General features: G+C 42.7%; 1 pseudogene; it reads right to left on the bottom strand.

The window, feature by feature from the left end:
• Nucleotides 1-9,983: 9,983 nt before the first annotated feature.
• On the bottom strand, nucleotides 9,984-10,245 carry LOC111543270 (annotated as a pseudogene).
• Nucleotides 10,246-13,214: the final 2,969 nt, after the last annotated feature.

Raw genomic sequence — 13,214 nt, 5'->3', positions numbered from 1 at the left:
ATTTGGGATGGTTCCAAGTCTTTGCTATTGTGAACAGTACCATAATAAACATACATGGGCATGTGTCCAAAAGTAAATTCTTGATCTTCCTCCCATATCCCAAGCCTGGTCTTCTTACAGAGTTAATTTCAGGGAATAATGTACTGTTCATCCACTTAGGCAAGCCAAAAACGTAGCAGCAATTCTTGACACCTCCCTTTTCCTAGCACCCTATATCCCATTTCCCATTAAGTATATTAATTTTACCTTTTAAGTACCTTTCTTCATCTTATCTTTCTGTACACCTACTTTAACCAAACTCATCAGTTGATCTACTCCAATGGCCTCTTGATTCTATCTTTGACATTACTCTTCCCTACTAATAGATTCTCTTCACTGCAACCTGGGAGATCTTTTTCAAACACAAGTCAGATCATATAATTCCCTTTATTTAGAACCTAAGAGATCTCCATTAAGATCTTCCTTTCATTGTTAGGATGAAGACCAAAATTCTGAACACGGCCTGCAAGGTTGATGTTTAATCTCTCTCTTATACACCACTGCTGTGACTTTCTTTGAGTCCTTCTACTTGAAGATGTCCTTCCCAGCACAGAGACTGTTTCTTTTTTCTTTTCTTTTTTTTGACAGAGTCTTGCTCTGTGGTCCAGGCTGTAGTACAGTGGTACAATCTTGGCTGACAGAAACCTCCACCTCCTGGGCTCAAGCAATTATCCTATCTCAGCCTCCCAAGTAGCTGGGATTACAGGCACCTGCCACCACACCCAGCTAATTTTTTTGTAGTTTTCGTAGAGACAAGGTTTCACCATGTTGGCCAGGCTGGTCTCAAACTCCTGACTTCAGGTGATCTACCCGCCTCGGCCTCCCACAGTGCTGGGATTACAGGCGTGAGCCACTGCGCCAGGCCTGCTTCTTTTCTGAAATCATTTCCCTCAGCCCCCTTCACGTGTGAATTCCTCCTCTACATTCATGTCTCTGATGAATTGTTTTGCCTTAGGAACACCTTCCCTAGCTCTCCTGACTAAGGCAACACCCTGCTTGCAAGAACCCTCAAGGGGAGACATTTTGTCCCCATTTCACAGAGAAGAAAACTGTTGTTTGCTTGAGGCCAGGCATTCGAGGCTGCGGTGAGCTGTGATTGTGCCACTGAACTCCAGCCTGGGTGACAGAGTGTGATCCTGATTCTAAAAAAAGAAAAAGAAGGCATGCTCAGAGAAGATCAGCAATAGCCCCATGGTTACATGATAGAGTTGAGGCTATACTATCTGATCCTAAGTTCTGTGCTCTCGCCATTACCTTATATTTGCTTCAGCTACATCCCTGAACAGTATTCAATAATAATGTTACATTAATGAACACGTCCAGTTTAATCTTCTTTTGTAAGAAAGTTCAGATCCCTGGGAAGGTAGAGAGAACAAGACTCCATTACTAAAAAGCAACCTTTTCTTTTTTTTTCTTTTTTTTTTTTTGAGGTGGAGTCTCGCTCTGTCACCTAGACTGGAGTGAAGTGGTGCTATCTCAGCTCACTGCAATCTCCATCTCCTGGGTCCAAGCAATTCTCCTGCCTCAGCCTCCTGAGTAGCTGGGACTGCAGGCGTGTGATACCATGCTTGGCTAATTTTTTGTATTTTTAGTAGACACGGGGTTTCACCATGTTAGCCAGGATGGTCTCGATCTCCTGACCTCATGATCCGCCCGCCTCGGCCTCCCAAATTGCTGCGATTACAGGCGTGAGCCACCGCACCTGGCCTTAAAATAATCTTTTCTTATGTACCTAAGGGGTCTCCTTCATCCACTCCAGCAACCCCTATCCTGCCTACATAAGTAATTAAAGATAGGACTGCAGCAGAGATATTTATCTGTCACCAAATATTCATGTGGTCTAACACTTTCCAGCTCCCATCGATGAGCAGGGCCATGTAACTAGTTTTAACCAATGGCTATTAAGCGGAAGTGGTGTATGTCACTTCTGAGCTCAAGCATTTAAGTGCAGCCTTCCAGCTCTCCCTTCCTCTGCTGTGGCAACTTGGAAGTCACATGTTCCAGATGACATAATTAAAAAATGATAAATGCTTAGATCCCTGACTCACCACTTGGATGGGAGCTGCCCTGGAAAGAGGCCACACTCCAGCAGATTTTGTTGGGGAGAAAAAAATGGCTCTATGTGTGTTACCCACTCTGAGTTCAGAATCTGCTTGTTAGAGCAGTATAACTTAGCCTATTTTCACTACTACAGGCTCTGTAACTAGAGAACTCTCTGGCCATTCAAAATCCACACTCGGTTTGTTTTCTGAATCAGTAGAAACTGTATTCCATTAGCCATAGTCCTGACCTTGGTGTCAGAAGCTGCCATTTGAGGTATTATTGTTGTTTAACATTAACTATATTCCCAGATTTCTTCTCTTACCTTTGTTCTGTTACTTGACTTTAGGCAGTCACCTAATGGGTTTTCTCAGGCTGGAATGCAATGGCACAATCTCGGCCCACTGCAACCTCTGCCTCTTGATTTCAAGTGATTCTCCTGCCTCAGCCTCCCAAGTAGCTGGGATTACAGGCATGCGCCACCACGCCCAGTTAATTTTTTGTATTTGACAGAGACAGGGTTTTACCATGTCAGTCAGGCTAGTCTCAAACTACTGACCTCAAGTGACTCACCTACCTTGGTCTCTGAAAGTGCTGAGATTACAGGTGTGAGCCACCACACCCGGTGACTTCGACATTTATTTCTGGGTAAGTTCACCCTCCCTGGCCTTACTGCGGCTCTTTCTGGTGAACACTAGAGTAGGTCAGCCAGGTTCTTTGCTCCTCGCTGTACATTCTCCATCCTTTTCCACCCTGCTTCCTTCCACAGGAGGTGGACCTGTGTGGATTTCACAAACCGATTCTCTTGTCTTATGGTGTTCTGTTGGGTTTGGCCAGTAGGAGCCTTACCAGGAGACAAGAGGGAAGGAGAAAAGCAAGGTGAGAATATTTAGTTCATTTCTCCTCTTCCTTCAGGGAAAGGAAAAGTATGGAGGCCCGGCACGGTGGCTCACACCTGGAATCTCAGCACTTTGCAAGGCAGAGTCAGGAGGATCACTTGACACCAGGAGTTCAAGACCAGCCTGCGCAACATGGCAAAATGCTGTCTCCATAAGAAATATAAAAAACTGGCCATGTGTGGTGGCATGTACCTGCAGTCCCAGCTATCCAGGAGCCTGAGGTAGGAGAATCACTTGAGCCCAGGAGATTGAGGCTTCAGTGAGGTGTGACTACGCCACTGTACTTTAGCCTTGGTGACAGGGCAAGACCTTGTCTCAAAAAAAAAAAAAAAAAAAAATAGAACCAGGATAAATTTTAGACTACCTTATGAGATAAAGAAATAAAGGAAGCCGGGCGCGGTGGCTCAAGCCTGTAATCCCAGCACTTTGGGAGGCCGAGACGGGCGGATCACGAGGTCAGGAGATCGAGACCATCCTGGCTAACACGGTGAAACCCCGTCTCTACTAAAAAAATACAAAAAAACTAGCCGGGCGAGGTGGCGGGCGCCTGTAGTCCCAGCTACTCCGGAGGCTGAGGCAGGAGAATGGCGTAAACCCGGGAGGCGGAGCTTGCAGTGAGCTGAGATCCGGCCACTGCACGCCAGTCCGGGCGACAGAGCAAGACTCCGTCTCAAAAAAAAAAAAAAAAAAAAAAGAAATAAAAGAGTAGAGATCACATCACTTGGCTAAGGTCACATACCTAATTACAAGACAAGCAAAAATTAATCTATGGTTTGTTCACTAATTTTTTTTCATATAACAAATATTTATTTCACCAGCATAACTGAGATAACAAAAGGCCAGTTAATTTGGCCAAGTTTATACTAATGGTTAGAGCCACAGTGAGAACTGAACAAACAAACAGCAATGACAACAAAAACAACCACAAAACAAAGCCCTTCATCCCACCTGTTCAGCTGTCTTGCCCCTCATCCTGCTACCCATGGTGCAGCATGGCCCTCAGAATCCCCAGCTTGGATTTTAATCAGCTCCTTGTCTAGTCTCCTTTGGAAAACCCACCCACATCATCTGTGGGGTTTGTGATATTACATTTCGTGCTTAGATCTCAGTTTTTGGCTGATATGCAAAAATGAAAAAGTGCAAGGAATTCCCCCAGAGACTCCACAGCTGTGCATCTGGAAAGAACACAAATCTCTTTCAACCAAGATCTAGCAAACAAAACAAAACAATACAAACAAACAAACAAACAAAAACAAGCCTGCGAAGTAATTTATGCTCCAAGATTTCCCTTAGGATCCCCATTTTCTGAAAGTCTCAGATGATGTGTTTGTGTTTGTGTGTGCTAGTTTCATTCTCCTTGGTCAAACTATCCATGTCTGGGAGTGCAGAAGTCCTGCTGTTTGGGGAATTGTCTCTGCCAGGGAGGGCAACATCTCAGTATATCCTCATTTAACTGTGAAGGCAGCTGTAAGCCCTTTAAATTCATAAGTGAAATTAAATCACAGAATTCTGTAGGTGGATTTGATGCCGTCCAAAGATTCCCCAAGTGAAGAGCTAATCCATGAGTTAAAAAGTAGCAAATCTAAGTACTCCATCTAGGATGCAGACTTAACCAAATAATTAAATAAAACAAAACCTGTTGATAATCAAGCCTGGATCAACATGGGACACAACATAGTGCACAGTTGGAATAATTTTCCAGTAATTCATGTTTGAAACAATGCCTTAGAGGATAAAAAGACAATTTTTTTAAGGTTTTAAATCTATAGTCAATAATAAAAATGTGCTCTGCTTTAGGAAGGGAAGTTGGTATATTTTTCATGGTTCTGGCTGGAAGTCAAAAATCCCGTGTCTGTTCCCAGTGCTATCATTGCCTGTTGGTGTTTTGGGGTCACTTATTCTCTTGCGCCTCAGTTTCTCTATTATTCTCTATTATTGAAACAATGTATAATCTGTGTATGCTCTGCTTTTAGCATACACATACCAATTTCTTTACATAATGGGGAGTCTGGGAATCTTATTATTCAATTTGAGTTATAAAAAATGTAATTTGTATTTCAGGAACACAATTATGGAGGCAAATGAAGTATACCATCCCATTATTAGCAGAGATATTTAAAATTGTTTGGGGGAAAAACTATTTGGAATTCAAAACACTTTCTCCATATGAAAACAATGGAAAATGGAGCTTTATGTTAACTTTTATATGAGCAGATCTACATTACTCAAGCACATGTCATAAATCCTTTGAAAATACAGTGACATCCTGCACAATTTTTAAAAAGTTAAAGTTTGCCTCATTTCTGACAGATGCCTGCTCCTGTCCTATGGTTTGTAAAGGAGTCACCAGATATTATCATTTGAACTTCTGAAATTTACAGTTAGTATCAATAACTGAGAATCAACTCTTCCAAATAAATAGACACACACACACACACACACACAGAGAGAGAGAGAGACAATTCTACTGTTTTCCTCTTCTTTAAAAGAGGAACCGTGAAGCTTCTCATATATTACAAGTCATATAAACCTCTGCCTTTTCACTGAGGTCCAGCAACCCTTAAATGTTTTTCCCTTTTCATGCTGTTTCTTTGCATGTCAATACTTAGGGGGTGAATCCAAGGTTCTCAAACCCACATCAGTTGTTGAAGTCAGATTCCTCCCCATCCCTACATCCCCTCTTTCCCAACCCCAACCTTGTTTCTTAAGGAATGAGATCCTAAATATTTGAAGGATCCCCCGGGCACGGTGGCTCATGCCTGTAGTCCCAGCACTTTGGGAGGCTGAGGCGAGCTGATCACCTGAGGTCAGGAATTCTAGACCAGTCTGACCAACACGAAGAAACCCTGTCTCTACTAAAAATACAAAATTAGCTGGGCATGGTGGCAGGTGCCTGTAATCCCAGCTACTTGGGAGGCTGAGGCAGGAGAATCGCTTGAACTTGGGAGGTGGCAGCTGCAGTGAGCCGAGATCACGCATTGCACTCCAGCCTGGGCAACAAGAGCGAAACTCTGTCTCAAAATAAAATTGTGTATATATATGAAGGATCCTTATCTTGTAATCCTCACTTCAAAGTGAAAAATGAAGGTTTCTCTGGTGGTACAATTTGCATTTTCTTAACCAGATTAAGTATTTCCAGCCGGGTGCAGTGGCTCAAGCCTGTAATCGGAGCTACTCCAGAGGCAGAGGCGGGTGGATCGCTTGAGGCCAGGAGTTCAAGACCAGCCTGAGCAACATAGCAAGACCTCCACAAACATCTCCCTATTCCCCCACTTACTATCCCCAGCTCCATCTCTGAAAAAATTAAAAACTTAGCTGGGAGTAGTGGGATGGTCCTGTAGTCCCAGTTATTCAGGAGGCTGAGTGGGGAAGATTGCTTGAGCTCAGGAGTTTGAGGCTGCAGTGAGCTATGATCGCACCACTGCACTCCAGCCTGGGTGACAGACCCTATCTCTGAAATTTATTTTTTCAATAAGAAATTAAATCACAGAATTCTGTAGGTAGGTTTGATGCTGTCCAAAGATTCCCCAAGTGCAGAGTTAATCCATGAGTTAAAAAGTAGCAAATCTAAATACTCCATCTAGGATGGAGACCTAACCAAATAATAAAACAAAACAAAACCTGTTGATAATCAGGCCTGGGTCAATATCGGACACAACAAAGTGCACAGTTGAAATAATTTTAACTCATTCTTTTTTAACTGCAAAATATTTGACCAAACACCTTAATTAAAAAGACATAAACATGGCCAGTAAGCATATGAAAATGTGCTAAACATCATCAGTTACTAGGGAAATTTTACAAAAAAAAAAAGAAAATTTTTTTGAGATGGAGTCTTGCTCTGTTGCCCAGGCTGGAGGGCAATGGTGCGATCTTGGCTCACTGCAACCTCTGCCTCCCCGGTTCAAGCAATTCTCCTGCCTCAACCTCCGAAGTAGCTGGGATTACAGGCACCCCCCACCCCCACCATGCCCAGCTAATTTTTTTGGTATTTTTAGTAGACACAGGGTTTCACTATGTTGGCCAGGCTGATCTGAAACACCCGATCACAGGTGATGCATCCGCCTCAGCCTCCCAAAGCGGTGAGATTACCGGCGTGAGCCACTGCACCCAGCCTACTTCAGTTTTTCAACACAGGCTGACTCCTGTTAGCTTTGCATGTGTCTTTAATTAAAGAGATGGAGATAGAAGGCAAGCAACAGATTTCTTTGGATGTAAAATCATCTTGCCTTCAATTAATCTGTGAGATTTATTGTGATACTTCTTTATTTATTACTTTTCTTTCTTTCTTTGTTTTTTTTTTTTTTTTTGAGACGGAGTCTCGCTCTGTCGCCCAGGCTGGAGTGCAGTGGCCGGATCTCAGCTCACTGCAAGCTCCGCCTCCTGGGTTCACGCCATTCTCCTGCCTCAGCCTCCCGAGTAGCTGGGACTACAGGCGCCCGCCACCTCGCCCGGCTAGTTTTTTTCTATTTTTTTAGTAGAGACGGGGTTTCACCGTGTTAGCCAGGATGGTCTCCATCTCCTGACCTCGTGATCCGCCCGTCTCGGCCTCCCAAAGTGCTGGGATTACAGGCTTGAGCCACCGCGCCCGGCCTATTTATTACTTTTCTTTGATTCAATTCTTTCCTGCCCCATAATCTTGAATGTCAGGTGCTCTAGTTGGAGTTCTCCGTAGAGTTTACTTTGATGAACATCTTGATTAGATGTGAAATCAAATGTTATTTTACCTTTTTCATGTAGTAGAACATCTAGATAAGGTCTACAAAAGCCCCATGTTAATGAGTGACTCATCTGGTGTGGTAGACATAATAATGTCCCTTCCCACCCAAGATACCCACTTCCTAATTCTCTGAACTTGAAAACGTTAATTTGTATAACAAAAAAAGGCTTTGTAAACGTGATTAAAGTAACTGTCTTATAACACGGAGGTTATCTTGCAGGCCCTAAGTATTATGGTAAGTGTCTTTACAAGAGGAAGGCAAAGGCAAATGTGGAGGACAGGAAATCTCTTCCTTACCCATCACTAGGATCATGGCTGAGGACCCATCAAAAGATAGATTGACAGAGGAAAGCATATACATTTACTCAATAAGTTTTATGTGACATGGGAGCCCTCATAAGGAAATGAAGGCCCTGGCCGGGCGTGGTGACTCACGTCTGTAATCCCAGCACTTTGGGAGGCCAAGGCAGGCGGATCACCTAGGCCAGGAGTTCAAGACCAGCCTGGCCAACATGGAGAAACCCCGTCACTACTAAAAATTCAAACTTAGCCAGGCATGGTGGCACATGCCTGTAATCCCAGCTACTCTGAAGGCTAAGGCAGGAGAGTCACTTGAACTCAGGAGGTGGAGGTTGTGGTGAGCCAAGATCGTGGCATTACACTCCAGCCTGGGCAACAAGAACGAAACTCCATCTCAAAAACAACAACAGCAAAGGAAATGAAGGCCCAATGGAAGAGGGAAACCCATGTATTTTTGTGCTTAGGTTTAATAAAGAGTGGACAGTCATGCAGAAGTATGATTGGATAAAAGGGGTCTGATCTGATCTAATGGTAATAAACTGAGGGGAACTCAGCGAGGCCTATTTGTTCAGTTTCTTCTTGGCATCTCTGTCTTAGCTCTTTTCCTCCAGGTATAGGGAGGGCACCTCTTTAGTAAGAATCTTACCACGTGCTTCAGGGGAAGATCAGAAAATTCTTCCTAGGTTTTATGATTTGCATTATGGAGGAAGGGTGGTGAAAGGTGAAGTGACCTTCCTGGTTCTGCTATTTTCTCAAATGCCAAGGTGCTATATTTTGGGGTGGTGTGCCCTGAACTGCATCAAAGATTTGACTACAGAAGATGAGAAAGTGGGTCGGGCATGGTGGCTCACGCTTGTAATCCTAGCACTTTGAGAGTCCAAGGCAGACAGATCACAAGGTCAGGAGTTTGAGACCAGCCTGGCCAATATGACGAAACCCCGTCTCTACTAATAAAAATACAAAAATTAGCTGGGCGTGGTGGTGCATGCCTGTAGTCCCAGCTACTTGGGAGGCTGCAGCAGGAGAATCGCTTAAACCCAGGAGGTGGAGGTTGCAGTGAGCTGAGATCGCGCCACTGCACTCCAGCCTGGGCAACAGAGTGAGACTCTGTCTCACAAAAAAAAAAAAAAAAAAAAATAGAAGAAGAAGATTGAGAAGGTGATGTGATGATGGAAGCATACCTTGAAGATGAAGGAGGAGGTCACAAACCAAGGAATACAGAGGACCACTAGAAACTAGAAAAGGCAAGGAAATGAATTATCCCTTCAGAGCCTCCAGAAGGAGCCAGTCCTGCCAACACTTTGACTTTAGCCTGGGCAACTGATTTTTGGACTTCTGACCTCCAAAACTGTAAGAATAAATCGTGTTGTTTTAAGCCACTAGGTTTATGGTAATTTATTACAGCAGCAACAGAAAATGCACACATCTAACAAAGCATTTGAATTGGCATCTATCCAAATAATTTTTAATTTTTATTTAATTAATTAATTTATTTATTTTGAGACAGAATTTCACTCTGTCGCCCAGGCTGGAATGCAGTGGCACAAGCTCGGCTCATTGCAGCCTTCGCCTCCTGGGTTCAAATGATTCTCCAGCCTCTCAACCTCTGGAGTAGCGGGGACTACAGGCACACGCCACCACACCTGGCTGATTTTTGTATTTTTTGATATAGGCGGGATTTCGCCATGTTGGCCCAGCAGGTCTCAAACTCCTGTCCTCAAGTGATCCGCCCATCTCGGCCTCCCAAAGTGCTGGGATTACAGGCGTGAGCCACCATGCCTGGCCTTAACTCATATATATATACATATATATATACACACACACACACGTATATAAAAATACATATAGTTTACCTGTCATCTTTTATTTGGAGGTTAATTCCCATTAGGATATGAAAGGATTCAGCAACGATCGAGATTGTGTTCCTTATGGACGGGCTTGGGCCAGGAAGGTAATGGTGGGGAGTGCAGAGCTTGTCCTCTTCTTCAGTGGTACTTGCGTAGCCGCTCGTGCTTGAGCTCCTTGTAGGAAAGGCAGTAAAGAGCATGTAGCCTGCCAGCACCATGGTCAGCTCCGAGATGCTCCCCTTCTTCACGTTGATGTACTTGTTGTAGTACCGGTAGTAACCTCTTTGAATCGCTCCGGCAATGCTCTAGGGGTAAAGTCCCGCATCAAGGTCCAACTTGGCAGCTCCCCTAGTTTGACCTCCAGACGTTTCTTGTCCTTCGCTGGTACGACTGACGCCATCTTGGAGTCCTGGTGTCAGCTTTGCCTAATTTAGATTCTTACCAGACTGTATCCACAATGACCAATCATTTAAAAAGTGAAACAGACATTGGGCTATACAGTCTTTTAAGTCTTGGCTTTAGTATGAATATGAGATATATATAAAATTTAGAAATTCAGAAATCTCAAGTATGTTTATTTCAGAATGATAGTTTAATGACTTTGAGATTGTTTTAGAAGCTGTATCAACATCATGTGTAAAAAAGAGAGAACAATAATATTTTCTAAATCCTAGATTTTAGTATTATTTGACTCAAGGAACAAACTAGTAGTGAGTGTCAAGTGTCTCGTTTTTATCTTTTATACCAGAGAGTGCTCACTGTACTAAAAATAATGCCTGCTGTGTGGAGGGGCATGTAATCAGTTCTGGGATTCTTTTTTTAATTTTATTTTTATTTGTATTTATTTATTTTTGAGATGGAGTCTTGCTTTGTCCCCAGGCTGGAGTGCAGTGGTGCGATCTCAGCTCACCGCAAGCTCCAGCTCCCAGGTTCAAGTGATTCTCTTGCCTCAGCCTCCAGAGTAGCTGGGATTACAGGCACACACCACCACGCCCGGCTAATTTTTGTATTTTTGGTAGAGACGAGGTTTCACCATGTTGGCCAGGATGGTTTCGATCCCTCAACCTCGTGATCCACCTGCCTCGGCCTCCCAAAGTGCTGAGATTACAGGTGTGAGCCACCGCACCCGGCCTTGGGATTGTTACTTTTAGTGAGATGCTCTGAAAAAATTACAACCTATAAATTTCATTTGGCAGCTTCGAGGATTATAAATAATTCAGTAGGCTCTTAGATATCTGAGTTTCTGTCTAACTCTGGCTAGCACATTACAAAATGTGTCAAGAAGAATGTTAATGTTGCATGTGGAAGAGATAGCCCAGGAATCTGATCTTGAGAACTTGAACGTAACGTTGATGTATGTGCTAAGGCTTATAGGCTCCATGCAGCAACCTTCTATTAGATCAAGGAAAAAAAAAAAAAAAAAAAAAAAGTCTATCATTTCCTACTCCATTTCCATGCCCATAAAGGTTTTGTTTGCCCCTTTGAAATCTGCAATGAATCTAGAGCAGTAGCATCAATACTTTCCTAACACTGGATAGACACTATTCACAGCATCCCCCCTCCTCATCGTCACCGGCATCACTATCCTCATTACCACCATCCGCATCACTAGCATCTGTAGCACACTTAGTCTACAAAGAGCTTTCATTTGCCTGACCTTCTTAGAACAAGATAATTATCAACTTTTGGTGATGGACAGAGTGTTTGGACACTTCATCTTGCAATGATTTTGTGGGGGTAAATAGGGCAGCATTATTATACTCCTTTGCACAACTCCCAACAACACAGTGTTTGCTGCATAAGGAGTGCTTGATAAATGTGGAATTGATTAATGTAAATAGGAAACTAAAACTCAAGAGAAGTTCTGTTGTTTTCTCAGTATCAGGAAGAAAGGGAATTGCAGACACTAGTACTCAGGTCTTCCAATTTTATAGCATGGGAAACAAACAAACAAAAAAGCTTGTGTAAACCCTTGGAAACGGCTCTATGTTGTCTTAGTTGAATAATAAGGGGAAGATCAAAAGATCAAAAAGGCCATTGTGATTCATCAAAAGTACACATTCATTGGCTTTATCTCACCTGATAGGAAAAGAGGAAAAAAGAAATGAAAATTGATGATACACCAGTTTAAAACAAAATCAACATCACAGTATTGTCACTGAATGTTGATCGTTTGTTGTGGAAAGGAGAAAGGGATTTAGCAATGTGGCTATAGGTCATTTGTACTTTCTTCGTCCATTCTTCTTCTCTGTGGGGAGTAGGAGTACATTTCCTCTCCTTTGTATAAACTAAAGACAATTTCCCTTTCTAGACTTAAGTTTTCCTTGCCCCAAGTTAATACACAGCTAACCCTGCTCAGATTGATACATATGTAAATTTACACAATTGTTTCTATTTGTAAAGGGAAAAGCTATAGTCAACAGAATGTGAGAAGTGCTCTTTTAAAAGTCCTCAATCACTCACAGCAAAGGTGTTTAAATTGCTAAGGACAAACGAAGGCATTTCTGAAGCCTGCTCTCTGTAGGAGACTCAAATCTGCAACCAGGAAGCACCTGGGTCATTGGGAGGCCTATAATTACTTGGAAAAACAGAAGATGAAATTCAGGGCGTTACCTATAATGTTCACTTATTTCTACCACAGGTCTTGATTCAAATTGATTTAGCAATTCCACAGTTTCAGGTGAAAGGAAGTTAATATTTATTGTGTTGCTACTCCAACCACCCACCCAGTAAGGTAAAAATTATTTGTTCAATTTTTAAGGTAAGAAAACTGAGAAATAAGTGATGGAACTTATGAAGCTATATAAAATTGAGGTTAAGAGCTGGGGCTTGAGTCTCATTGCCTTGAGTTCCAATCCTGACACAATCATTAAGTAGCTGATCTTGAGAGGAAAATGGACTCTCTAAGCCTCAGTTTCCTCCTATGAAACGCGAGTGGGAATGGGGAATAGGAGCTACTGCAAACAGTTGTTTTGATGATTCATGTCAGACTAGAAATACTCAATTATTCTCATCAAAGTGAATAAGGTATAAATTTCAGAGATGGAATTCAAACCTCAAGCTCATCTCATTTCACCGTATTGCCCTTTAGATGATGTTCACAAAGGCCGGCATTTTTCTTGGTCAGATGTCTAGAATTAGAACTTTAAAATGATCCTTCTGGTCAATTTAAATCTGCTGTGGAGCAAGTTGCCCACCTACGGGTAAAGCGCCTGTTATGTCTTAAATTGAAAGATGACAATGGCTGCAAGAATTTGGGAGGGAGGCCCTCAGTCCCGTATAATTTCATGTTGCAGGACATGGAATGGGTACAAGAAGATACAAATACAGTTGGACAAGAAAGACTTTACCTATCTCTGGAGGAATCAG

The sequence above is a fragment of the Piliocolobus tephrosceles genome, chromosome 14, assembly GCF_002776525.5.
Source record: "Piliocolobus tephrosceles isolate RC106 chromosome 14, ASM277652v3, whole genome shotgun sequence".
In the NCBI taxonomy this organism is placed as follows: Eukaryota; Metazoa; Chordata; class Mammalia; order Primates; family Cercopithecidae; genus Piliocolobus; species Piliocolobus tephrosceles.
This window is presented reverse-complemented; position numbering and strand designations above follow the sequence as displayed.